Raw genomic sequence first — 27,228 nt, 5'->3', positions numbered from 1 at the left:
CACACTGTGAGGGGTTCACGCCCCACCTCCCTCCCCCAAGACTTTGGCATCATTAGATTCTCATTTCCTTTCTCAGGCAGCCTCAGGAAAGGTCAGCCCTGCCTGCCATTCCCCCAGGGCTGTGACCCAAGAACCAGGCCCAGGAGGCCCCTCCTGTTTGGGGGCCAGCATCATAGCCACGGCTGCCTGGCTGCTGGCGTTGGGCTCGGTGGGCTGCAGGATCCATTTCCACGTGAGCCAGCAGCATCCAGCTCCCTGAACAGAATAGCGATGACCAGGTCCCATCAGCATCGCTCCCTCCAGCGGAAGCTGAAAGGCCAGATGTGTAGCCCACACGTAGTCCAGGGTCTGGCTGCCCCTGCCCAGCTGTGGGATGGGAAGGCCCCCCTCTCTCTGTAAGAAGCCGGAAAAGAATGCCGCAAAGGCAGAGGTGATCTTCCTCTGTTTTCTCTCTCCCCTTCCTTCACGTTCCTCCTCTGATCATTCTCTCCACCCTCATTTCTTTCCCTCTTTATTCTCTCTTATCCTTCTCTGTGGATTATCCTCTCCCTGCCTTTCTCTCTCCTTTAGGAACACACACACACACACACATACACACATACACACAAACACACACACACACATACAAACACACACATACATACACAAACACACATACATACACAAAGATACACACACACATACACACACAAACACATACATACGCACACATACATACACACACACATACATACACAAACATACACACACAGATACACACAAACACACACACACATGCAGCCCAGGTTAGGACACCAACCCCAGCCATTTGAGCTGCAGTGGAGACCTCTGGCAGGCAGGCTCCTTGAGCTTGAACCCCAGGGGAGGCTGCCATGGGCCTCCAGAGGCATCAGCCTCTCCTCAACACACCCAGCCTCCTCCCTCCCTAAGGGCAGCCCCACCAAATGCCAGAGGAAAGGCTTTGGAGAGGTAGGTTTCCTCCCCTCCAGTCCCCACTGCCCATTCCTGCCCACCTCTGCCCTCCAGCTGTTCCTGGGACCTGGCTGATGGGGAGGAACTTTTGAGCACTGAGAAGGTCGTGGCTGGGGTCTCACAACAGCCAGCATTCCCTCCGCAGAGACTATGGACATGACCTTGGAGGTGAGGGGCCACAGAGCCAAGATGTCAAAACTCCCCTGGGTTCTGCCAGGTGACTCTTGAGATCTCCTCCCTCCCCCACCTCTCTTTCAAGGTCTGGAGAATGGACCCAGGGCCTGGAATCCGGCACAGGACTGTGGATGAGGAACTTATGTGTCGAAAAATTAAGCAGCATCCCTGTGGGCTTACAGTTAACAGTGAAGGGTGGGAATTATCAGAGCGCCATGCCTGCAGCCTCTCCTCCCTCCACTCAGCTTCAGAACTGAGCCTCCTCTCCCTTCTGTGTTTTGCTGGGAGGCCAGAGGTGAGGAATGAGCTGCTGATCCCCTACAGCCATCTCTCAGGTGTGTCCTTGAAGTTCTGGCTTCTCTTAAGGGACCTGTGCTGTTGCATGGTAAACGATGCCCTTGGGGAGACACCGTGGCCTAGGGAAAGTTGTAGAGAAACATCCAGAAATCACCACCTTTATCTATCCATCCAAACACCTTGGGGGAAGGGGATCTAGGAAAACAGTGTCATGTAGTTGCTTGGTCCCCTTCTGGCAGTCCTAATAGAAGACTCCTCAGGACACATCTGAATGTCCAGGAGAAGGGTCACCCCCTCCCAGATATGCAGCATCACAGGAAGGCAGCCTGTGACGGGTAGGAGAAGGGAAGCAGCTGTCACATCAAGAGAATCCGTCTCCGCGCCCCATAATCTCAGAACAGCATGAAGCCATACGCCCATTTTACAGATGAAGAAACTGACACCAGGACGATGAGGGGGCCTGCCCCAGGTCACACAGCTCATAACTGGATTCATACTCGGGTCTACCCAACTCCAAAACCACAACCCTGGCCTCCTCCTAGCTGAGGGACACCCACAGACATCCTTCCAAAGTCTGCACGCAGGAACGCTGCTAGAGTTCTAGAGATTCACCCCAAAGCTGGAAGATCGATGCAGCTAATTTCCATTAGGACTAATAGAAAAACGAAAGAGTGATTTTTCTCATAATTAGAAGAGAATTCAAGCTTCACAGCCAATGAGTCTAACATCTCAGCTTTTGTAATAGAAGAAAGAGAAAGCAAATGGATATAATTAGGGAAAAGAAGAAACAATTCCACTTACTGGCCACAGAACGGATGCGGCACAGGTATAATACGGTTCCAGATGGAAAGAGTTCTCCACTGCCAGACAGGGTGGATTTCAAATCCCCATCATGGTCAAAGCCACTGCTTGTAGGGAATCTATGGGGTGCCAGCTCTGCACACTATCTGCAGCATCTCCTAATATCCCCCTGGGGACAGGCTATCATATGCCCATTTCAGAGATGAATAACTGAGGTTCGGAAAAACGATGTGCCTTGCCAATCACAGCAAAATGTGTTCCATCATTCAGCACCTATTCAGCTGGTGCCAACTGTATTCCAGGCACACACTAGGAACACAATAGGTACTGAGTAGAGCAGGAATAACCAAGGATCCAAACCCACACCTGTCTCAGACCAAATCCACTGCCCTTCAGAGTAGGAACTCGATCAATATTTGTTGAATGAATGAATGACTTCAAAGTTTTCATTCCAAGGCTATTTCTTGTTTGCCGGCGAGTTCCGGCCAAGGGGAGCTGGGGTGAAGCAGCCCGGGGCTCACCAGCACCCAGCGCCCCCCACCCCAGTGGCCTGCGTCAGACTGTCTACAAGAGGTGTTAGCTAATGGAGTGTTGTGCTTTTTGTTTTAAAAAAGCAAAAATTGCAGGTGTTGCAGCAATCGATAGCCAAGGAGCGGGAGTGAAAAGAGAGCCCCTCGAGATTCCCCAGGTGTGTCCCCAGCTCTGCCAACGCTCTGCTTCTCTGTCTCCAGCCGAGGCCCCGGAGGCAGGGAGATGCAGCGAGAGACTGGAAGGGAAGCGGCAGGTAGGATGCAGGCAATGTGCCAGCTGCTCGGCTGGCAGTGCCCTCGTGGAGCAGGTTCCGTCTCCGTCTGACACACGAGGAAATGAGAGAAGGGCTCGTGGATCCTTGCCCAGCATCACGCTGAACGACAGGACTGGGGCTCATATCTGTGAAACGGCGTAACCTGGGCTTTTTATGTCGCAGGAACAGCAAACCCTGGAACACAGACTCCCGGGACATCTTAAGAAGCCTGTCTTGTCAATGAGGCTGTTTCTTTTTTTAAAAATTTTTATTGAAATATAGTTGATTTACAATGCTGTAAATGTTAGTTTCACAGGTACAGCAAAGCAATTCAGATATATATAGAGAGACATAGATATATATTCTTTTTTTTACATTCTCTTCCATTATAGGTTATTACAAGATATTGAGTATAGTTCCCCATGCTATACAGTAGGTCCTTATTGGTTATCTATCTTATACATAGTAGTATGTATATTTTAATCCCAAACTCCTAATTTATCTCTCCCCCCATTTCTCTTTGGTAACCATTAGTTTGTTTTCTATGTCTGTGAGTCTGTTTTGTAAGTAAGTTATTTCTGTTTTGTAAGTTCATTTGTATCTTTTTTTAGATTCTACATATAAGTGATATCATATGGTATTTGTCTTTCTCTGGCTTACTTCACTTAGTATGATAATCTCTTATTTGCATCCACGTTGCTGCAAACAGCATTATTTCATTCTTCTTTATAGCTGGGTAGTATTCCATTGTGTACATGTACCACATCTTCTTTATCATTCATCTGTTGATGGACACTTAGGTTTGGTTCCATGTCTTGACAATTGTGAATAGTGCTGCAGTGAACATTGGGGCGCATGTATCCTTTCAAATTATGTTTTTCAATGAGGCTCTTTCTAAGGAAGACCAGCAACAAGGCTAAATCTGAGCCCTGCGGCATGTGGGGAAGGATGGAAACCAGAGGAGTAAGAAAAGCCTCACACACTCATTCAACCAATATGTATTGAAAGCTTACGAAATGCCGGGCCCTGGGAATAAGCAGAAATAGATGCAGTCCCTTCATGGATCTTAAGGCACAGTGGGAGACACATGTTAATCAAAGGATCACACACATGAATCTAAAATTCCAACCAGCACTCGGCTCAGAAAGGAGAGGTGAGGGAACTATCAGAGCAGATGACAAGGAAAGCTGACCTGGTCTGGGCTTCCTTGAGGAAGCGATGCTTGAAGTGAGAACCCCTGGATAAGGAGGAGTTAACTGGACCAAAGAGCATTTGGCACAAAGGGAAAAGTGTGTGCAAAGGTCCTGAGGCAGGACAAGCATATGGCAAGGGGGAAGATGAGCAGAAAGGCCAGTGTAGCTGGAGCGCAGAGAGCAAGGGGGAAGCCAGGTACAGCATGAGGCTGGAGAGGTGGGCAGGAACCAGATCACAGAGGGCCATGCAGGCTCTTTTAAGTAATTTTGTCTTTATCCAAGAAGAAAGGGAGTCCACTGAAGGGGGTCGGGTGCAGTGGGAATTTCCATGATCAAATATCAGGCCGCTGGGTTGAGAAAAGACCCCAGTGACATGAATCAGAGAAAAGAGAGGAATAGCAGGGAGGCGAAAGCGATCCTGTGGGGTCTTGCACCACCCTCTCTGGGCCTCACCTGATTTCAGCCCAGCTGGGAGGGGTGCAACATCCCATCTGCTTTCTGCCCAAGGAGAACCATGCAGCCCGGAAGTGAGGTGCAGTTAATGCACCTGCGGCATCCCTCAGCCATGGGGAGATGGGAATGGATGGATAAACGTCCTGCCTCCCATTCCTTGGTGAATCACCTCTAAGGTGTGGACTACACAGTTCCTCTAAGAATCTCCAGCAACACTGACCTCCAAATGCCCGTAGCATTTAAACAGCTCAAAACACACACTCACTTTGTGCTCTTTTCTCCCTTCCCCATCTCACTCTCCCAGCGCCCACTCTGCTGCTTCCTGGGATCACTCCCCAAATAACCTACCTGTATCCTGCAACCTATCTGTATCAGGTCTCACGTTCAGGAATATTCAGACCAAATCTGGCTGTTGTGGTGGAACAAGGGCAAACCAAGGGTGGCTTGGCGTAAAATGACAGTCGAGGTGCGTTCACATTACCTATTCGCTCATTCACACGCCGACTCATCCATTCATTAGCTCACTTAATCACTCCTTCATTCATTCACTCCCTCCCTCATCCTTGCTTTCGTTCCTTCAGTGATAATGGAATCCATGGAAGGGTGAGAGGAAACTTTCCTGGTTTCTATTCTTATCACTGAGGACGAGCTCCCTTCTGTACGGGATATGAACTAGACATCACACCTCGATTTTTATGCAGAAGGAATTCCATTTCACTCCCAAGACAATGGCAGTCTATTAAGGAGTTCATTAAGGAAGCTTTGAGAGGGTGACCTAAAAGCACAGATTTCCCCAAGGGTCACACTCCTGTGGAGCCTCAGGAGTCTGGAGGCATGCCTTAGCCCCGCTTAGCATGACGAACCTCAATTAAATAATCAAGCACAGCCATTCTATCACCAGCCTCCTTCTAGAGGGCTGGCTGTTTCTTATGAATGTGAGATTTCATTTCCGCCTTGAAAGGCTATTGTTCACCTCGTCTCAACTCGGAAATGTCTCAAAAATCTGAAAAGACATCTTGGAGGTATCAGAAAACCATTGTATTTCTCAATTCACAGAACTGAGAGTCGCTCAATTAATCTATTCACTGTGTCCACCCTCACTAACTTCTCCCATCCCCTCCACTTCCAGATGTTGTAAGCGCTACATGTATTGAGCACCTACTACGTGCTAAATGTTTTATGTTAATTAATTCATTAAATCTGCAAAACAGTCTCATGTGGTACGTGCTGTTATTGTCAACCCATCTTTGGAATGAGAAAACTGAAACCCAGAGAAGTTGTATGTCATCGGGCTGTCACAGCAGGAAGCTGGCATTTGAACTTGGAGCTTAAGGTCTCAATCATTTCCTTTCATAATCACCCTTCTTTTCTCACTCAACCTTCAGGGCCGTAAAGGGAGGTTTACACCTGAGCTGAAAACAGTGGATGAGGTTCCGTGCTGGGGGCCGGGGAGCCCAGATTTAGGAACCAGTCCCACTTGAGTTTATTATATGATTACCGGTGAGTCACCACTTCTAATCTTCTGCACCCCAGCAGGTTCTCCAGGACGTGACCCCTACTGACCTGTCCATCCTCATCCCCTACTTCTCTTTCCCTTCCTCTTACATTTCAGAATCACCTCACTGCCTCTAGTTCCCGGTGCCCACTTAACTTCTTGTGCTGTGACACGTTTGTCCAAGCAGCTCTTGTTGCCTGCAATGCTTCTCCTACCTTCCTTCATCTGAACTCATTCTTCAAGTCTCTACTTAGATGTCACTGTCAAGAACTATCAAGAATCATAAGGAGGGCTGATTTTACAAAAGAATTGGAAGTGCATGTAGTGGTAGAAAATAGGTGAATATTTTATCTCCACAAAGCAGAAAACCTTTGTTGGGACATGTATTTGTTTGGATTATCTATTGCAACCTAACCAACCACTCCAAAATCTAGTGGCTTAAAACAACAATGATTATTTATTTTACTCACAAATATGTAATGTAGGTAGGGCTCATCTCTATTTCGTGCAGCACCCACTGGGGTAGCTAGTTTAAGGGCTGGACGTTAACTCCCATGACTGGCAAGTTGGGGCTGTCTATCAGCTGGGACCTAGCCAGGGCTATGCACTGGGGACATTCATATAGAAAGACCCCTCACCTGGGTCTTTTTATAAGATGCTTGGGCTTCCTCACAGCATGGTGGCTGGTTTCCAAGAGTAAGCACAGGTGGATGTGCATAGCATTTTTTTATATATATATATAAAGCAAGGAGAGGAATCATTACGAAGTTCATTTACTTGAAAATACAAAGCAATCCACTTGAAACCAACGACCACAGAAGTGGTCTTTCCCAAGTGCATTAAGCAGGATGTCTCATGATGAAGTAATTTGTATTTTACAACTAGCACAAACTTATTAGTTCATAGATATTATGACAACCAAGGATAAAACCAAGAGAAAGTCAGTCAAGTCCATTTAAAGAAAAATATTCAAGGAATAATTGTACCCATCATATGTACACAGGTTAGCAGAAATGGGCAAAATGTTACAGAAATAATTGAAGCCTAAAAAAAAATGAGATTCTGAATAGTCAGTTTGTCTTCTATACTAAAGAAAGAGGGGCAAACTTTTTTTGTTTTATCTTTTTTTATTGAAGTATAGTTGATTTACAATATTGTGTTAGTTTCAGGTGTACAGCAAAGTGATTGGGTTATATTTATATTTTTTTCAGGTTCTTTTCCATTATAGGTTATTATGAGATATTAAATATAGTTCCATGTGCTATACAGTAAATCCTTGTTGTTTATCTATTTTATATAAAGTAGTGTGTATCTGTTAATTCCAAATTCCTAATTTATCCCTCCCCCCCTTTGGTAACCATAAATTTTCACTTTCCCTTTGGTAACCGTAAGTTTGTTTTCTACATCTGGGAGTCTGTTTCTGTTTTGTAAATAAGTTCAATTGCATCATTTTTTGGATTCCACATATAAGTGATACCATGTATTTTTCTCTGTATGACTTACTTCACTTAGTATGATAATCTCTAGGTCCATCCACATTGCTGCAAATGCAAAATTTCATTCTTTTTTATGGATGAGTAATATTCCATTGTATATATACACTACATCTTCTTTATCCACTCCTCCGTCGATGGACACAGGTTGCTTCCACGTCTTGATTATTCGTAAATAGTGCTGCTATGAACGTTGGGGTGCATGTATCTTTTCAAATTAGAGTTTTCATCTTTTCCGGATATATGCCCAGGAGTGGAATTGCTGGATCATATGGTAACTCTGTTTTTAATTTTTTAAGGAAAGCATTCTTATGACCTAGCCTCAGAAGTCATATACCATTACTTCTGCCGTATTCGGTTGGTCAAGACAGCCACCAAGGCCCATCCAGTTTCACAAGGAGGGGACTGAGGCTACAACTCTTGATGGGGCTGGGAAGGTTCTAGCACAGCATGTGGGACAGGAGCTACTGTTGCAGCCATCTTTGGAGAATACAGTCTGCCACACTTTACATAATGACTTTCCTGTGATTTCCAGTTAATTGTTTTAGAATTTCTAGTTATTTCCTACACCTCTCTGATAGGAATCCAAACCACAAATGAATAAACTCCAGGTAACCCAGGCTATTCAACACCCAGTGCTGAACTTCCTGATGGGGTTGGGTCTCTCCAGGAAGATCAAAGGATGTGCACAGCCCCAGGCAAGATAAGATCAAAGACAGACCTTACTTCTGGGGCTTCCCTGGTGGTGCAGTGGTTAAGAATCCGCCTGCCAATACAAGGCACACAGGTTCGAGTTCTGGTCCGGGAAGATACCACATGTCGTGAAGCAACTAAGCCTGTGTGCCACAACTACTGAGCCTGCGCTCTAAAGCCTGCGAGCCACAACTTCTGAAGCTTGCAAGCCACAACTTCTGAAGCTTGCAAGCCACAACTACTGAAGCCCTAGCGCCTAGAGCCCGTGCTCCACAACAAGAGAAGCCACCACAATGAGAAGCCTGTGCACCTCAACGAAGAGTAGCCCCCGCTTGCCGCAACTAGAGAAAGCCCGTGCACAGCAACGAAGACCCAACACAGCCAAAGACACAAACAAAACAAAACAAACAAACAAAAGACCTTCCTTCTGCCCTTTTCGTTTTGCGGGTTGCCATAGTGATGGGAAGGGCAGAATGGAGAGGAGACTAGAAACGTTATCATAATCTTGGAGCTTATAAAATCAATGTCAAAGTTCACACACACACCTGCCCAAGGCAGGTAGAACTGGGTAATTTCAGGGACCCCAGATATGAGATTAAAAAAAAAAAAATCAACTAAATCTTTTAAGATTCTCCTGGCTGAAAGGTCTCTTGTGGGACCCCAAAGAGACAGCTACTGGATGGCAGGTCACCTTTTCTGGGAGGTCTCCCCTGATCCTCCAGGGGAGACTATGTTCAGCCTGTCCCCAGCCACAAATGGCCTTCACTGGCAAATGTATCCAACTAGAATCTAATACCATTGTTTCCTTTTCCATTATCTTTATTTTGTTCTTGTTGTTACATGTAAGCTTCTTATTCTTCAACTGTGTTAACCTAAAACTAATGAAAGACAGTTATTTCACCAGCAAAATGGGTTTTCTTCGGGAAACAGCAAAGAATTACAATTCAGGACACACAATCTATAGCAAACCATAGACATGCCCAGAGAAAAGAGTAAGACAGTCTGCTTTTATAGGGGAAAGTAGGGAGTTGGGATGGGCTGTTCTAAATGAAATTCATTGGAGGAAATTAGGAGTTCACGATGACAATGGCTTCTCATTGGCTGGGCTGTTGCTGAGTAAGGAGAAATTCTTCCTTCAGGATAGTAAACTGGTTACCCATCCTGTTTGAGAGAGCAAGGTAGTTTCTTCCTGTGGGGTGTGCAAATGATGGTCAGTGCATCCAAATGAGGGTGAGAGGTAATGCTTGACAGCTCCCTCTACAGGCCATTCCTGACTCTAATTTTTTTTTTTTTTCTTTTTTGGCCGTGCCTCATGGCATGTGGGATCTTAGTTCCCCAACCACGGATGAACCCATGCCCCCTGCAGTGGAAGCACAGAGTCCTAACCACTGGACTGCCAGGCAAGTCCCTCCTGACTCTAATTTTAGTTGAGGTTTCCTTTATTAATTTTCAACTGGCAATTCCTTTATTATTATTATTATGTATTTTGGCTGCGCCGGGTCTTAGTTGCAGCACACAGGATCTTAGTTGTGGCATGCAGTCTTCTTAGTTGTGGCATGCGGACACTAAGCTGCGGCATGCAGACTCTTAGTTGTGGCATGCATGCGGGATCTAGTTCCCCCACCAGGGGTCGAACCCCGGCCCCCCTGCATTGGGAGCGCAGAGTTTTACCCACTGGACAACCAGGGAAATCCCGGCAATACCTTTTTTAACTTTTTCATATTTATCTAATGGTCAAAAGGTTTACAAATATGTGTTTTAATTGTTTGCCCCCCTTTTTATGGGTATTTTGTCACACACACACAAAGACAGAAACTCATAGAAAAGCCAAGGGGTAAAAAGTAAACTGTCAAATGTTTCTAAACCATTGTATTTATTTTTACACTTAATGTTTATTTATTGTTTGTGATGTTGGGTTTCCATTTACAATAGTGTTATAAAGTTTCCTGTTTAAAATTGAATTGATGTGTTCCTTTAATTGATATATATTAGATATGTTATAAAGGTTCTTGTATAAATTAAATTAAGATATTAATTTCATTTATTAAAAGAGTCGGATTCATATTAAGGAAATCATAGCATATGGATATGGCAAAAACTACACAGGTGGTAAGTGAATGACTCAATTTCATGCAAGACTGGGAAGCTTAATTCATTTTTTAACATTTGGCTTCTTGAATTTTAACTTTTGGAAACAAGAGCCACATTCCCCTCTCAGGACAGGAGGCCCCAAAGGCAGCTGTGGCTGGCGTGGAGCTGGAAGGGGTGCCGGGTGAGCAGAGCTGCAGAGGACAGCAGAATGCATTGCCACAAGACTCCCAAGTAAGTTTCTAGCACCTTGGAGTCAGCAGCCAGCTTGTCAAGGTCCCTCCCCTTGGCTAATAAGCCGGGAACAGATGGAGAGCTATTGTATAGACCAAGATGGGATATTTTAAAGGAGGCTGTTTAACGAGCAGTGGTTTGAATTGAGACCAATTTTAATGTCTTTTTTGTTTTCCACCAACCGTCATAGAAATTGCCACAAATGATGTGTTAATTCTGTTCCCTAGTGGGTCTCTGATATGGCGAAGGATGAATTTTAAATTGTTTGATCAGAATTAGCAACATTAGTCACTGCAAATAGCCTTTTAATTTCCACAGAGCTGCCAAGGGGAGCAAAAATAGAATTGGCGAGGAAGGTTCCAGCAGGCGGATGTGTTGGTGGTGGATGAGGCCACGTGACTTTGCTGCTGGGGGTGGGGGTGGGGGGTCCTGCAGGGCATCTCCAGGTGCCCCGGCTGGGTCTGAGCCCCAGCTTTTGACTTCCTGTGGGTGGGAAGGGGGTGCCCTCCCAGCAGCTCTGGAATCTGACTGTGATGCCCTCATTCCTCCTCGGAGCTGCAGTGGTCCAACCACTCCTGCCCGAAGACCAACCCCCTCCTCCCAGCTCTGGCTGCATCTTCTCAGGTCCCCAAGGGCACCTGCCACCAGCTCCTAACAGGAATGCTCCATTCCCACCCAGTGCCACCAGAGTGCCACCTTTTAATTCCTAAAACAGACAAAACACTCCTCTGCTTAAAAGTCTCCAAATGGTTCTCCTTGCACTCAGACTAAAAACTAAGTTCCAAAAAAAGTTGTTTTAATTTAAACACTTTTTAAAAATAAGATAAAATAAATAAACAAAAACTAAGCTCCTTGTCTTGGCCCACAAGGCACTCTCCTCCTCGCTCTCTCCACTCCCCCACTCTCTGACCTCCCTGTCCCTTCTAGAACACTCCAAGTCATTCCTGCTAGAAAGACTTTTCTCTGTAGAATACACCCCCTACCTCAAGTTTCCCCAGGCTGGCACTCAGCTCAACAGCCGCCACCTCAGAGAGTCCCCACCACCCGACCTAGAACAGGGACCCTTCACTCCATCTGCCTCGATGTCCCCTCATTTCCTACCTAGAATTCATCATCATATCTAAGCGTTTCTGTGGTTGGTTTGCATGATGGCATAATTGCTGTTTTGTTGTATTTTTTTTGTTTGTCCATCTCCTCCCACTAGATTATAAACTCTACCAGGGGAGTTACAGTACCAAGCCTGGTGCCTAGAACAGCATCAGGCACCGTAGAAATCCTCAGTAAATAACCGTGAAACGAACCAGTGAATGAATGGAGGAAGGAAGGAACAGCCCCATTTTTCCAGGCAACTTGCTTCTTGGTCTGGGTTGCTGTAGCTCCTTCCTCCAGAGCTGGATTCTGCATCAGTTTTGCCTCCAGCCTCGCTGGTCCACTGCAGATTCATCCTCCACCCTGGCCTCAAGTGTCACTCTTACTATGTGCAAATCTCGCCTGTCGCTTCCTTCTTCTTCTTCTTCTTCTTCTTTTTTAATATTTATTTATTTATTTATTTGGCTTAGTTGCGGCACGCGGGATCTTCATTGCCTCATTCAGGATATTTTTGTTGCAGCACGTGGGATCTAGTTCCCTAACCAGGGATCGAACCTGGGGCTCCTGCATTGGGAGCGCAGAGCCTTAGCCACTGGACCACCAGGGAAGTCCCTGTGCTTCCGTCTTAATACCACTCAGTGCTCACCACTGCCTTTAGGGTTAGAACAAGCCCTTGAGCACAACAGGGTTCGGATCTTGTTTATAACTTAGCATCTGTGAACCCGGCTGAACTTCTTAACCTCTCTGTGCCTCTGTTTATTCTTCTGTAAAATGGGGGTAATAATGAAACCTACACTGTGAGGCTGTTGAGAGGATAAAGGGGCTTAGAACAGTGTCTGACACAGTAACCCCAGCCAATGTCAGCTCTAAGAATGATTATGTTATCATTATCATTATTGTCATTATCTGAGCCACACAGAGCAAAGCCCAGCTCCAGCTCAAAGCTACCATGTAATCCCAGGGCCAAGGGCAAGGTCATGGTCTTTGATTTTGATAATGCAGGTTAGTGGTTCTCCACCAGAGGCAATGTCCCCCTCCCCAACCCCAGGGACAACTGGCAATGTCTGAAGACATTTTTGGTTGTCACAACTGTGGGGGGCTGTGCTCCTGGCATGAAAGCTAGGATGCTGCTACACTTCCCGCAGTGCACAGGACACCCTCCCAACAGAGGATGATCCAGCCCCAAGTGTCATACATCAAAACCTTGATGTAAGGACTTCCCTCGTGGTGCAGTGGTTAAGAATCCGCCTGCCAATGCAGCGGACATGGGTTTGAGCCCTGGTCCGGGAAGATCCCACATGCCACGGAGCAACTAAGCCCGTGCGCCACAACTACTGAGCCTGCGCTCTAGAGCCCGTGAGCCACAACTACTGAAGCCCGCGCGCCCAGAGCCCATACTCCACAACAAGAGAAGCCACGGCAACGAAAAACCTGCTCACTGCAACAAAGAGTAGGCCCCGCACGCCGCAAATAGAGAAAGCCCGCGTGCAGCAACGAAGACCCAACGCAGCCAAAATAAATAAATAATTTTTTAAAAAAAACAAAAAAACCCGTGATGTATGACAAGAAGAAGGTGCTGGGGAGACCTCAGCACGGAGAATGTGGGACTTAAGACACATTTCTTAATAGTGACGTGTACCTTTTTAAGACCATATATGATAAAATTAAGACCAACCTGTTACTGAAAAGAAAGGAATCGGTACACAATCATCCGATTGATTCCCCCTCTAAAACACACCTGCATCTTTTTTTAAATAAATTTATTTATTTACTTATTCATTTATTTTTGGCTCTTCCCTCCTTTTCCTGCTTCATCTTACACCCTGTCTCCCCGCTCGCTGCTTTTCATCCATCCCTAGAATAAGCGCATGTCTTCCCAGCCCCAGGACCTTTGCACATGCTGTCTCCATGCCCCCCACTTCCCCATGACTGACTACTTCTCACCCTCCAGGTTTCACCTTAAATCTCCCCTCATGAAAGAGACCTTTCCTGACCATCTTTGCAAAAGTCAGTTCCCACCCCCTAGATTCTAACAGTGCATGTCATGCCCTAGAGAGCACTTTTTGCAATTGAGTGTTTCTCTGTGTTTATTCGCTTTTTCTGTGTTTAGTCTGTCTCCCATGCTAGACCATGAGCTACTTGGCACAGAGCTTCGTCTCACCACAGCATCCCCGCACCTTGTATATCACTAGTCACTTCACACTCGGACTCACAGAGCCCTCTCACGCCCTGTGAGTTGGGTAGTGTCCTCCCTACCCTGCAGATGAGAAGACTGAGGCCCAGAGAGGGTAAGGAAGCTGTGTGGTGCCCTTGGCAAAGCCAGAATTCAAACTCAGGTCTCTTTGACTTCAAAGCCCAAAACTTTTTTCTCTCTGTCTTTTCTCCACCACGCAGCCATACTTTGGTGGGAATGAAAAAGTTGCCAAGGAACCACAGCAGGACAGACAGGTCCTCTGGGGCTCGCCTCCCAGTGTTGGTAAAGAAAACCCCTGATCTGATTTCCAGAGTCCTGCTGACTGCCGGCCTGAAAAAGTTAATACTACAGTATTTCCAGCCTCAGCTCTGGCCCTAGAAAAGAGAGAGATGTAGCAAAGAATTCAAGGGTTAATATCCTTCTGTCTGTTCGTTATTATTGTTATGGTGCATCTGACCAGTGCATTGTGTTTTTTAATCAGACACCTGACAGTTGCCCAGCCTGGGCCCAGTAAAGACAGTTGTCATGTTGGAGATCATACAGGAAGTGATTGCAAGAAGAGAAAGATGCAGAAAGAGAATGAAGGTACACACTCTGGAATGAGGAAATAATTATTCATAGGCAAAAAAAAAAAAAAAAAAGAAAAGGTGCATCCTTCTTTGGGTCTCAAGGAACTGTCCTCTGGTCTCTAACCAGGATGAATGCGTGTAGCAGAACAAATGTGGTTTTGTACTCAGAAGAATTGGGATCTGTATTAATCACATCTTTTTATTCTGTATGTTTGATGCTTTGATATCTTAAAGGCTGGCTGCTCCAGGAAGGACTGCCCTTCCCAGGGTTAGCTGACACCTAAAGGAAGCAAACAGCTCCCTGGAAAATACATGTTTCAGATGCAAACCAGCCCAGTCAGAGCCCACACCACAATCACCTCCTGAGTCAGGGTCTTACATGCCCTCTGGGCCACTCTCCCCTTGCCCGAAGAGCCCCAGGGCCAGGCACCGGACTACTAGGGGCTGCAGAGCCCACTGAAAGTATTCCAACTAGCCAACCCTAAGCCTGCTTAGCCTGCCTCGAAACCACAATAAAAGCTCACGCCCACACTCTCCCCTCGCTCCCTCTGCCTCCTGACCACCCTGGTGCTTCCCTATGTGGCCCTGCATGACATGCCCTGCCTCCAGTTTCTAAGGAGTATAAAAAAATTTTTCCAAGTCATTTCTGTGCCTGTGTATCTTACCATACTGGATTAAAACAAATCCCAGATACCCTTAAAACCGGTTCTAATCCAGTTAAGTGACTGGACAAGCACCTTCTTCTACAGCTGCCTCAATCTCCCCGTCTACAAATTAGAAATAACAGCTCCTTCCTGTTGCTGATGTGCTGAGGTTTAACATGGAAATGAAGTGTTACGCAGTGGGCCTGGCACATGGGGGATTGGGGTGGGTAATTCCCCAGAGCCCCACTAAGGGAAGGGATGTGAGGAGGTGTGGAAGAAAAAAAAAAAAAAAAAGGTGGTAAGAAAAAAATGAAGAGCTTCTTTGACAGGAGGTGCTGACTGGCTGGAAAGAGGTACCTGAAATGTGATGCCAACACAGGAAGTGATCCTCCTGCCAGGGCAGCCCTGGAATGACCTGAATCTGTGACAAAGAGGGGTCCTCCCTGTGAGCCTAATCTGAGAACCACAATTGACACCTCTTACCACTCTGGAAGAAGGAGCCCCAGGCCCACAGTCAGGGCATGGAAAGGAGGACCCCTGGGCTCACTGCTTGGCTCTGGAGTAAATGCCCCATAGAATCACTTAGAGAAGTCCTAACATTCTACGACATTGCCTCCCTGGGTCTCAGTTTTCTCGTCCCTGGAGTGAATCATAAAATATGCAACTACTTATATTGCAGAGATGCTGCAGGGCTCAAGGGGGGAATGTGCAAAGTCGATGTCTTTGTCATCCTCAAAATGCCATACAAATGGGGGCAAATGCCAGTGCCTGGTTGTCAAACACTCTGCTTCCCCCAGATGATCCTCAGGTTTGAAAAGTTCCAGACACTTGACTCAACACTCCAAATGCAACTATCTTTTCTATGCACTGTCTCAGGCCCATAAATGCTCCAGAAACCATCTACCCATGCTTGGAACTCATTTACTTTCAGGCCATCCGAATCACTTTGCTGTACACCTGAAACTAACAAAACATTGTAAATCAACTATACTTCAATTTTTTTTTCTTTTTTTTTTGCGGTACACGGGCCTCTCACTGTTGTGGCCTCACCCGCCGCGGAGCACAGGCTCCGGCCGCACAGGCTCAGCGGCCATGGCTCATGGGCCCAGCCACTCCGCGGCATGTGGGATCTTCCCGGACCGGAGCACGAACCCGTGTCCCCTGCATCGGCAGGCGGACTCTCAACCACCGCGCCACCAGGGAAGCCCCAGAGTCCTTTTTAATATTAAAATTCAATTACTCTGGGGGCAGAAATTGGTTCAACCTTTTTGGAGGGCAGTTGGATAGCACCTCCCCAAATTTGAAATGTGCTTCCATTTGAACTCAGGAATTCTCCCTCCTACAGAAAGACTTGCACAAATACATAAAGACCTAAGAGTTTGTTAAAATGTGTTTGTTGCAGCATTGTATGGGAAAGCTGGGAAAGAAATGGGAGCGACTTGATTGCCAATTCACAGGGGACTGGCTGAAAAGAATGAGGTGGGTATAAATGTGCTTGGTCCAGAAAACTTTCTAGACCATCATCTAGGGATAAGAGAAAGCCACATAACCACCCAGACAACACAATGGCATTAGTATTTAAAAATACACTCTCTGTATCTATTTATACCTATAGATATGTCTACACCTTTATCTATATCTGTGTCTTTATCCAAATCTGTATCTACATATATAGAGATGTCCACATCTAAGCTATAGCTATCTATCTATATCTACATCTGTTTATATCTATCTGTGTCTAGATCTATATTCACACTTATATAATAGTCTGAGGAAGAAAATACCATCAAGGCACAAAGTGAAAGGAAACGTTCACGGATCACTCCAAATATTTCTGTGTTGTTGGAGTTTTTTCATCTATTTGTATGTTACTGGTGTAATTTTCAAATTCACATGGCCCTGAGTCATGTCCTATACCCCAGTGAGGAGGTCTTTCTTCCTGCCCCAGGGACCCCAAGCCACGATTGCACCAGGAATGCCAGTCCCGGTCAGTGTCACGGGAGAGGAAAATGGGGCCATGCAGTGGCCTGTCCAGGGGCACACTGCCATGAGGCCAGCCACGCGCAGCCCAGGGCCAGCTCCATCTCCTGAAGGAAGATACCCACCAGGGGCACAGAGCGCGTGGTAGCTTTGCTCATGCTCCTGGAAGGAGCTCAGAAGTGGGGGACCCCTTCAGAGAGCAACAGGCCTCTCTGCACTGTGGCGAAGCTGCTGAGGTTGGCCCCTGCAGTGACCAAGACAGAGCTGGACCAGAAAAACGTTGCCACCTTGACTTGCAGGAACCAGACCCAAGGACCAGAAAAACCAGGTCATCTCAGCCCAGAAAGGTGGTGGCACACAGCCGTGACCCCATCAGGCCTCAGCTCACAGAGCCCCCAGTCCCAGGGGGAGGAGCTGGCGAGGACCCCACAGACGAAGGTGATGGCCAGTCTACAAGGCAACAGGCTGAGGGCTCAATTCAGGCATGAAGTTACCTTGCTCACACAGCGGAAATTGTGAGCCGAGATCTTTACACTGCACAATGCGCACACACACACACACACACACACACGTGCACATGTGCGTGCCAGTGGTCAAGACTCGCTCGCCAAGGCCTGTCTCAGAAGCAGACCCTGAGATGGAAATTCAAGTGCCAGGTGCTTACCTGGGACAGGACCCCAGGAAACACAGGCAGGGGATGAGAAATGAGACCGGGCAGGGCAGCCAGTACAGGATGTGCTTGTCACAGGTGATCACCATGGCAAACCGGGCTCCACCTCACCAGGGCCCTCTGGGAGACAGAGTACCCCACCAGGGAGCCAGGGGACGTATCCACCAGCTCCCATCTATCACCGGTGGAAGGATGTTCCCTGCATGTGGGAGTGTGTGTTAGGTCCCTGTGTTAGTTTCCTGTGGCTGCTGAACAAAGTAGCAAACACTGGGCAGTTTCAACAACAGACGCGTACTGTCTCCCAGTCCTGGAGGCTGGAAGTCCAGGGTCAAAGTGTCAGCAGAGTCGGTTGCTTCTGAGGGTCGGGAGGGAGACTGCATGCCATAGTGTCTCCTAGCGTCTGGGGGGTTTGCTGGTGATCACTGGAATTCCTAGGCTTGTAGGTACATCATCTTGATCTCTGCTTTCATCTTCACAAAGTGTTTTTCCCATGTGCATGTCCAAATTTCCCTTTTTCATAAGATCAAAATCGTATTGAATGAGGGCCCACATTAATAACCTCATCTTAACTTGGTTATCTGCAAAGTCCCTATTTCCAACAGTCACAGGTACAGGGATAGGACTTCAACACAATTCAACTCATAACATCTGCCCAGCTCTCCCAGCCATGCAAAGGCCCCTAAGGAAAGCCCTAGGCAGAGTCTCAGGTGTCACAGGTGCTCAAAGACTGAAGATCCTGGGACCAAGGGGACATGGGACACCAAGAGCATCTGCTCCTGCCTCGAAGCTTGTGAGGCATATTCTCCTGGCCGCCTTTACAAAGCAGAGCAAATTGGGTTAGAGCCGAAAAGGCCATCAAAGCCCTCAAGCATGACTAAAAGAGTAAGCGTAGTGCCTTCAAACCAAAACCCAAGTGTTTGTTCATCTCAGCTGCCAAGCGGTTGTCTGCGCAGTGACGGGAAGTGTCTCCTAATGGCCCTTCAAATCATTTTATTAAAAGTTGCAGTGATGCCTACAGCTGAATCCGAGTCGTGCCGGGAAGGCCATTAGGTTAATCAAAGTACGAGGACAGCTCACCATCTACTCTTAATTAACAAATTAGGTCCCACTGCCAACTCAGCAAAACAGAGAGCTGGCCGACGACCCTTGGGGTGGTCAAGATGCTCAGAGCAGCCTCCCATCACTGACAGCCGGTCAGAATGTAAAGGGGGACCTCAGTGCCTGGGTAGGTGAGTTGGAAGACCTCCAAGACAGCTTTTTTACCACCAAATACCTACCATCCTCTAATATTTGTTTATCTGTCTCCCCCATGCTAAAATGCAAGCTCCAGAGGGTGACCACCCATCTTAGTTTGCACAGGACTGGGGAGTTTCCTGCAACAATGGAACTTCACCGCTAAAACCAGGGCACTCCAGGGCACACACCAGGACACTTGGTCACTCCAGCTGCATGAAAGAGCAATTTAGTCTGTTTTGTTCATGGCTGTATCCCCAGGGCTACAATGCCTGACACGCAGCAGACCTTAAATCAATATTAATTGAATGAAAACATGAATGAGCAAATGAATGAATGACATTATGAACAAATGAATGAATGAGTTTCTCCCGCTCACCAATCCCACAAAGAAACCAATTCAAACAGCCTGGAATGTATTCTTTCACGCTTTGCTTTTCTTTATGTACACAGACACAGACACACGCATACACACAGATGGGTACACATATTATAGTGCTAGGGAACTGTTGACCAAAACCACCTGCTGTGGCCAGGCCTGCTTGCCTGAGTTGTCTCACAGCAGGAGGTCCTGATAAGGAATAGGGTGTTGCTGAAAACTAACCAGGAGAATTCAGGAGGGGCCAAAAGAGGGAGGAGACGACCAACCTCCCAGAAGCCCTCACCCTGGAATCCATCTTGGCTGAGAGATGCATGCGCCACCAGGAAGGACCCTGAGTCAGACTATGGGCCAAGCAAGACAACTGGCCAGAGACAACCCAGAAACTAACCCCATCGCCATAAAACCCGAGACTGCGAGCCACGTGGCAGAGCAGGTCTCCTGGGTTCCCTTACCTTGCTGCTCTCCGCCTGCTCGCTCCTTCCCAATAAAGTCTCTCGCTTTGTCAGCACGTGTGTCTCTTCAGACAATTCATTTCCAAGTGTTAGACAAGAGCCCACTCTGGGGCCCTGGAAGGGGCCCCCCTTCCTGCAACAATAGGAGGACTTTTTCCTAAAAAGAAAAACAAAAAGAAATCACGTCACAGGCATGAATCAGCAATTTGCTCTTTCACTTAATAGTATATAGTACAACTCTCTCCAGATCAATACATATAGATCTACCTAATTCTTTGTAATGGTTTGTGATGCACCATAATACTGAATGCACAATAATTTATTCTATTATTCACCTATTGGAAAAGTTACGTTTCCAATTTTTTCCAGGGCAAACAATGCACCAGTAAACATCTTTGCACCCATATCCTAGCACGCTGGCAATTTTTTTGTATCGGGCTAGAGTCCTAAAGATCAAGGGGACGGTGCATTTAAACAGACATCAGGGCTGACCTGGGTTAAGACAAAGCAGAGAAAGGTCACCCCAGCCTGGTCCCAGCAAGAGTGTAAGATAAGAAATCCCGTAGCTAAACCTCTCAGATGTTCACTTCCCCAGCCCTCACGCAGTACCGAGGTATACATAAGGGATTGATAATGCCCTGGGGATGCAAATAAAATATAATGTGGGGGCTTCCCTGGTGGCGCAGTGGTTGGGAGTCCGCCTGCCGATGCAGGGGACACGGGTTCGTGCCCCAGTCCGGGAAGATCCCACATGCCGCGGAGCGGCTGGGCCCGTGAGCCATGGCCGCTGAGCCTGCGCGTCTGGAGCCTGTGCTCTGCAATATATATATAATGTGGTCCTTGCTCTAAAAAATTCCACTGTCCAAGAAAAGGGAGCAGGGAAGGAGCGCTATCATGTGCTGAACCTCCACTGGGAGCCAGTGCTTGTTCTAGGTGCTTCTATACACAGGATGCTTACTGCAACATTCATTCCATCTTTAAACAATCCTGCAAGGGAGGGAAGATTATCTCAATTCTACAGACTAGGAACTGTGGGCCAGAGAAGTGATATGCTTTGCCCAGGGACAAACAGCTAGTAAGTGATAAAACTGAGATTTGAACTTGGGTCTGGCTAACCCCAGAACTACTTTAGACTACACCAGTGGGTGCGACCTTGGATACCCTGGAATCACCTGGGGAGTCTTAACAAACCACAGAAGCTGGCTCCAACCCTAAGGGGCCTGATGTCATGGGTCTGGCTGTGGCGCCCACTTAAGGCTTTAAAAAGCCGGGTGAACGGTTCCAATGTGTGGCTGAGGCTGAAAACAGCTACGGACCCCACTGGTCCTCACACTTGGGCGTGCATCACACCCGCCTGGAGGGCTTGTTAGGGGCCAACTGCAACCCCCAACCCCAGTGTCTGATTCAGGGGATTGGGGGTGGCTCCCCAGAATATGCATTTCTAAGAAGCTTCCAGGTGATGCTGCTGCTGCTGGTCTGAAGTCCATGCTTTGGAAACACTGCCCTGCACCATGGACCTGTCTGTGATATTTCTCCATCCCGTCTCCACGGATGGAATCATCACCGACCAAGACAACACGGGCAGCCCTTGGGGGCAGTCATTCAGTCTCGCCTCGCAGGTTTCTTTGAGGTTTTAGAGGCTAAGAGAGTGGCATTTGTAGGTCCTTGGTGCCCACTCCCAGCTTAATCTTACCATTTTCTTTCTACCTGGTATCTGTCATGCGCTTAACGGGCCTGCCTTTAATTAAAGAAAGCCCTGGCTTTTTTTTCACCATTAATTCCTCTATAAACACATACGTTTTTTCTTTATCACTCCTAACCACAAGGAGTGATAAAGGGAACACGCTGAAACTCCAGAATGACAGCCACCGCAACGAGGGGAAGATTTTCATTTTATTTCATCTCCAGGGAAAGGGGGCTGCTCTACCAAGCTCCCGGTTGCTGACTGCTAGTTCCGGGCAGCTCATCCCCGAGTCTCCCTCTGCAAAACAGAGCTGAGATTCACCGGGCAGAAAAGACCCTCGGAAGTCATCTCGTCCATCTCCCCGCAGTCTCCCATCTCCTGGCAGGGCGCAGCTACAACACTTCCCACCACCCAGACGAAAGCGGTCCCCGGCGCCCCCTGCTGGCTGAGTTGGGAATGGCTGCACAGCCGCAATTAACAGGGACTTCCAAGCTCTCAGCTACCCGGGCTCCCAGCTCTCCCTGCCTCCTCTTGAAGGATGCAAATTCCCCTTGGAAGGGGCTTCATTCTTTCCAAAAGCACCTTGAGCACCTGCAATATGCCTGCCTGATCACATACCTATTTACAACTATTTCCCACAATTGTATCTCTAAGACAGAGATAGACATTCATTACCTCACTGGAGGCTACAAAGGTCCAGCCTTCCGTGAGGCACTCAGGATATAAAGGAAATTACACATGTTTTAGAGACATTCACAGTCCAACACAGGGGCTGGCAAACTATGGCCAACTGGCCACATCCAGCCCGTTGTGTTTTTGTGCAACCCACAAGTAAGAATTGTTTTTACATCTTCAATTTGTTTTAAAAATCAAAAGAATATTTTGTGACATAAAAATGATAGGAAATTCAACTCTCCGAGTGCACACTGTTGAATCGGATGAACACAGCACGTTCATTTGTTTGCATATTCTCTGTGGCTGCTTTCCTGCTGTAACAGCAGAGTTGAACAGCTGCAGCAGAGATTGTGTGGCCCGCAGAGTCTAAAATATTTACTCTCTGTCCCTTTCCAGAAAAAGTGTGCCAATCCCTGGCATACTAGAAAGAAAGGAGAGTTAATAGAGAACTGGGTTTAGTTGAGCACCTGCTATATGTCAATTTCTGGGCCAGGCGCTCTACAGACATGATCTTCTGAATCATGATCTTCTGAATCCCCAGTATAACCGAGCAGGACCCTATGAGGTCTTCCCAGAATAGACCTCCACCCATGTCCTCTGCCTGCCTTTTGTCTGTAGAAAAGCTTTAGTCAACGAATAAATTTAATCAGAGAAGTGAGAAAATGCAGAAAGAAAGAAAACAGTCAAGCAAGACAAAATGATACTTTAGTCATTAAACCAAGTCAAGGACCTTTAGTTCCTCCTCAAGGACTACAGATAATATTCTGAGCCATGTCCTTTGAGCTGTTCTGCAGATACTGAAACCCAGGTGGAAGAAGTTAACTGCATGCTGCCCACCAGCACATAGACCCCAGACCGGTTGGAACCAGTAGGTTGATAATTCCTGATTACCTCACTACCAACCAATCAGAAGAATATGCACGAGCAGATCACGCGCTGCTCCTTGAACACTCTAAGACTCCTCACTACCCCCCTCCAGGGCGGAACACACAGGCTTGAGGGCATTAGCCCGCCGTGGCCTCCTTTGCCTGGCAAAGCAATAAGGCTATTTCTTTCTACTTCACCCAAAACTCTGCCTCCGAGATTTAATCTGGCACCAAATTTCGGCAACACCAGGACAACCCTAGAGGCTGCCCTGATTACCCACATGTTACAGGTAAGGAAACTGAGAGAGGGGACTCCAGGTACCCAAGGCCACACAGCTAAGAGGTGGCAGAGCTGAATTCACACTCAGGTCTCTCTGACTCCAAAACTCGTGTTTATTCTACTCCCCTAAGCTGTCTCCCAGCTCACAAATCTTAGCATCGATTCCCGCTTTACAGATGAGAAATCTGTGGCTCACAGAGGTCAGGGGACTAGCTCGCAGGGCACCCAGCTAGTGGTGGAGGAGGGCCTTGAACCCCAGCATCCGACTGCAATCCAGCGTTTCATCCTAGACCGAGTCTCCGAACATGTGATTGGGAATCAGTATATCAAGAATGTTACAGATTCTCCGTAATAATGCAACCTTGAAACATAAGAGTAGACACCAAGATGGAAAGAAGTGACAGATTTCACATTATTACTGCCAGCCCCAGACGGACAGTTCTTCTGCAAAATGGGTATAACCCTCCGGTGCCGTGGTTCATAACCTGTGCTCTAGGGAAAGCACCAAGGGCCGACAGGTTAGGTGAAAATAAGGATGTCAAAATAGTGGATGCAGGCAGCTCCTCCCTCCCCTTCAATCAACTGGAATAATCCTGATTTTCTGTTTGGTACACTAAGCTGTCAGATAAGGCTTCATTTGGAAAAGACAGCTGGGTGGTTAAGGAAATAAAGCTTGAAAACGACCCCTTGCACGAGTCATTCCGAGCTGGCTCAGGGGTCCCGGAGCAGAGTGGGAGTGCACATTAGTCCCAGGGGCTGCACAGCAAAGTACTGCTGACTACGGGGCAGCTTCAGCAACAGATATGTATCCTCTCACAGTCCTGGAGGCTGGACGTCCACGATCAAGGTGTTGGCTGGTTGGTTTCTTCTGAGGTCTCTCTCTCTTCGGCTTGCAGGTGGCCGCCTGTGTGTTTACATGGTGTTTTCCCTCTCTCCGTGTCTATGTCCAAATCTCCTCTACTCATAAGGACACCAGTCGTATTAGATTACGGCCCACTCTTAGGACCTCATTTTAGCGTAATTCCCTCTCCACAGACCCCATCTCCAAATAGAGTCACATTCTGAGGTTCCGGGGTGGGGAGGACATTTTAGCTCATAACAGAGTATATTAGGGCAATCAGGGTCACCTGACTCCTCTCTCCCACGGGGTCCATCCAAAGGGACGGGAGGGATTGCAAAGCAGGGGAAAGGCCCAGAGGGTCCACTCAGCGGGCAGGGCTGCTAACGGCCAGAGCAGGGTCCGGCATGGCTGCATCCGATGCTCAGCCTGCCAGGCACCCAGACTTAGGTGAATAGGATTTATCACCACAGTCACCAGGGTAATTAGCGAGAAGGAGGCTGTCAGGGGCAGGTCCCAAGGACAGTACTTCAGCCACGACTCCCTTGCCCAAGCCCCCCCATACTCCATGAGTTATCACTCCGCACCCCCAGGCCTCACCTCCCTTCCCAGGCTGTGCAGAGACGGGTATGTGACTTTATGAAGGGCTTTTCAAGGTCGTCTATTTGAGCAGCCTGCCCTGGTCACTCTCTCTGAGGGTGCCCCTACCTGACGGGCCTCCAGCTCAGCTGCACCTCCACAGGTCTGAGTTAATGGATCTGCGGTACAGGGCTAAGAATGGCACAGCCCTTCCCTCAGGGCCCCAACTCCAGATCTGAGCAGAGAACTGCCCAAGTTCAGATCCCGCCTAGCTGGCTCCAAGTTCTCTCTCTCTCCGTCTCTCTCTCTCATCGCAAGCAGGAAGCCACATTAAAAAGTGTCTTCGCCTGCCCTGCTGGGCTCCCGTCCTAGCCCTGGAGCCCCTCCCCTTCCCCCAACCTCTCCTTTTTGCATCCCCTCCCCAGGTGAGAGGCCACCTCTCCAGCCTCTGGCTTCCATCCCTGGTCCCGTGCACCACAAGACTCAGACAGCCCCTCTGGGAAGGTATCTCATCCGGGCCCTTCGCCCTGATGGATCACCAAGAAGATGTGAGCTGTGAATCAGGAAGAGATGGGGGCCCTCATGTCCACCTGGAACCTCAAAAGGTGACCTTATGTAGAAATAGTGTCTTTACAGATGCAATAGTTAAGATGAGGTCATATTGGATTGGGGGAGGGGAAGGCCCTCAATCAAATGATTGGTTTCTTTATAAGAAATGGGAAATTTGGACACAGAACACAGGGAGAGCACCATGTGAAAACAGGCAGAGATGGAGCGAGGCCACTACCAGTCCAGGAGCACCCAGGATTGCCGGCACCCCTGGAAGCCGGGAGCGAGCCGGGGGATAGATTCTCCCTTAGAGCCCCCCAGAAGGAACCCACCCTGTGGACACCCCGATTTTGATTTTCTGGCCTCCAGAACTGCAAGAGAATGAATTCCTGTTGTTTGAAGCCCCTCAGTCTGTGGTCTTTTGTTACGGCAGCGCCAGGAAACTGATACAGGGCCCAAGAGGAGGTGCAACCAGAAAACCCCAAACAGACCTGGAACAAAGCTGACCTCAGACTTTGACAGCCAAGGGGTGGGGAACAGTCCCAGAGAAACTGGCCTGCGTGGTACCAAGTGAGAGGTGCCAGGGATGCCCCCCCCCAACAAAGAGACACACGATTCAGGGGAGTCCTGGTGTCCAGACGTGGGGCTAAGAAGGACGTGGCGGCTGGGAGGTTTGCATGAGATCCGGATGCTCGCTCAGCCTCAGGTCTTCCTCCCCGAATTGGGTGTGAGCATCTGCCCCACCGGCTGTGGCATGGTTGGCAGGCAGCTCAGCGTGTAGTTGATGCCCAGACCTCAAGGATGACGTGAGGCGCAGCTCTGGGACCGGGGAGGAGGGGCTGGGAGGACAGTGTCAGGATTTCATCCGGTATTAAATCACTCTAGGACACAGCTAACACGGGAACCCTCTGCCCCCAGCCCATCTTTAAATACCTGGCAGTTCCGTTACTGTCTGTACCAGGCGGACACCTCATAGGTGGAATTGACTTTGAGGGTTTTAATAAAAAGGGATCTTACGTGAGCTTCAACTAATATCCCCAAAGCAGAAAGCTCAGAGCAACGTGGGTTACCCAGAAAATTACATAGAAAAACATCATGAAGTTCGATTGCTGGACTTCCCTGGTGGTCCAGTGGTTAAGAATCTGCCTGCCAGTGCAGGGGACAAGGGTTCAATCCCTAGTCGGGGAAGATCCCACATGCCATGGAGCAACTAAGCCCGAGCACCACCACTAGTAAGCCCACACGCCGCAACTACTGAAGCCCGCCTGCTCTAGGGCCCACATGCTGCAACAAGAGAAGCCACCGCAATGAGAGGCCGGAGCACAGCAACGAAGAGTAGCCCCCGCTCGCCGCAACTAGAGAAAGCCCGCACGCAGCTACAAAGCCCCAGCACAGCCCAAAATCATAAATAAGTAAATAAAAAGTTCGATTGCTGACAATTCCATATTCCTTGGCCTCTTGGAGAAGAGTTTCAGTGGGAACACAGTGATTTATGCCTGAGTGAGAGCCACACCCCAGATTAGAAAAATTCCTAAGTGCGAGGTAGAGACCTGTCAGTGGCAAGAGCAGCATCGGCCTATATCGATCATGATGGGGCATCAGGTAGGTATCAGAGCCCATGACGCAGGATGAGCTGGAGAGCGTGCTGGGTTCCTTCCTGCACCTGAACTCTAAGGCTCATCCACAACCCAGCGGGTCGGGGAGCAGCTGCCCTGATGGAGGCAATAAGAGGCTGTATCTCATCTGTACAGAACTGAAGCCAAGAATGAAATCGACCACAAGTTGGACTGCTTTTTATCCTCACCATCGCAGTACTCTTCCCCCAAAATATCTTCGTTGGCCTAAGTTCCAAACAGTTGCTGCCGTT

General features: G+C 48.0%; 1 long non-coding RNA gene across 3 annotated transcripts in view; it reads right to left on the bottom strand.

Moving 5' to 3' along the window:
- LOC307198605 overlaps positions 1–27,228 on the bottom strand; it is a 227,260-nt gene that overhangs the window by 181,772 nt on the left and 18,260 nt on the right. For all 3 annotated transcript variants that reach the window (XR_013831651.1, XR_013831652.1, XR_013831653.1), the window contains exon 2: positions 19,891–20,047. This is a non-coding gene — a long non-coding RNA (uncharacterized lncRNA). The remainder of the gene's footprint in view (positions 1–19,890; positions 20,048–27,228) is intronic.

Source organism: Stenella coeruleoalba (genome assembly GCF_951394435.1).
Source record: "Stenella coeruleoalba genome assembly, chromosome: 15".
Taxonomy (NCBI): domain Eukaryota; kingdom Metazoa; phylum Chordata; class Mammalia; order Artiodactyla; family Delphinidae; genus Stenella; species Stenella coeruleoalba.
This window is presented reverse-complemented; position numbering and strand designations above follow the sequence as displayed.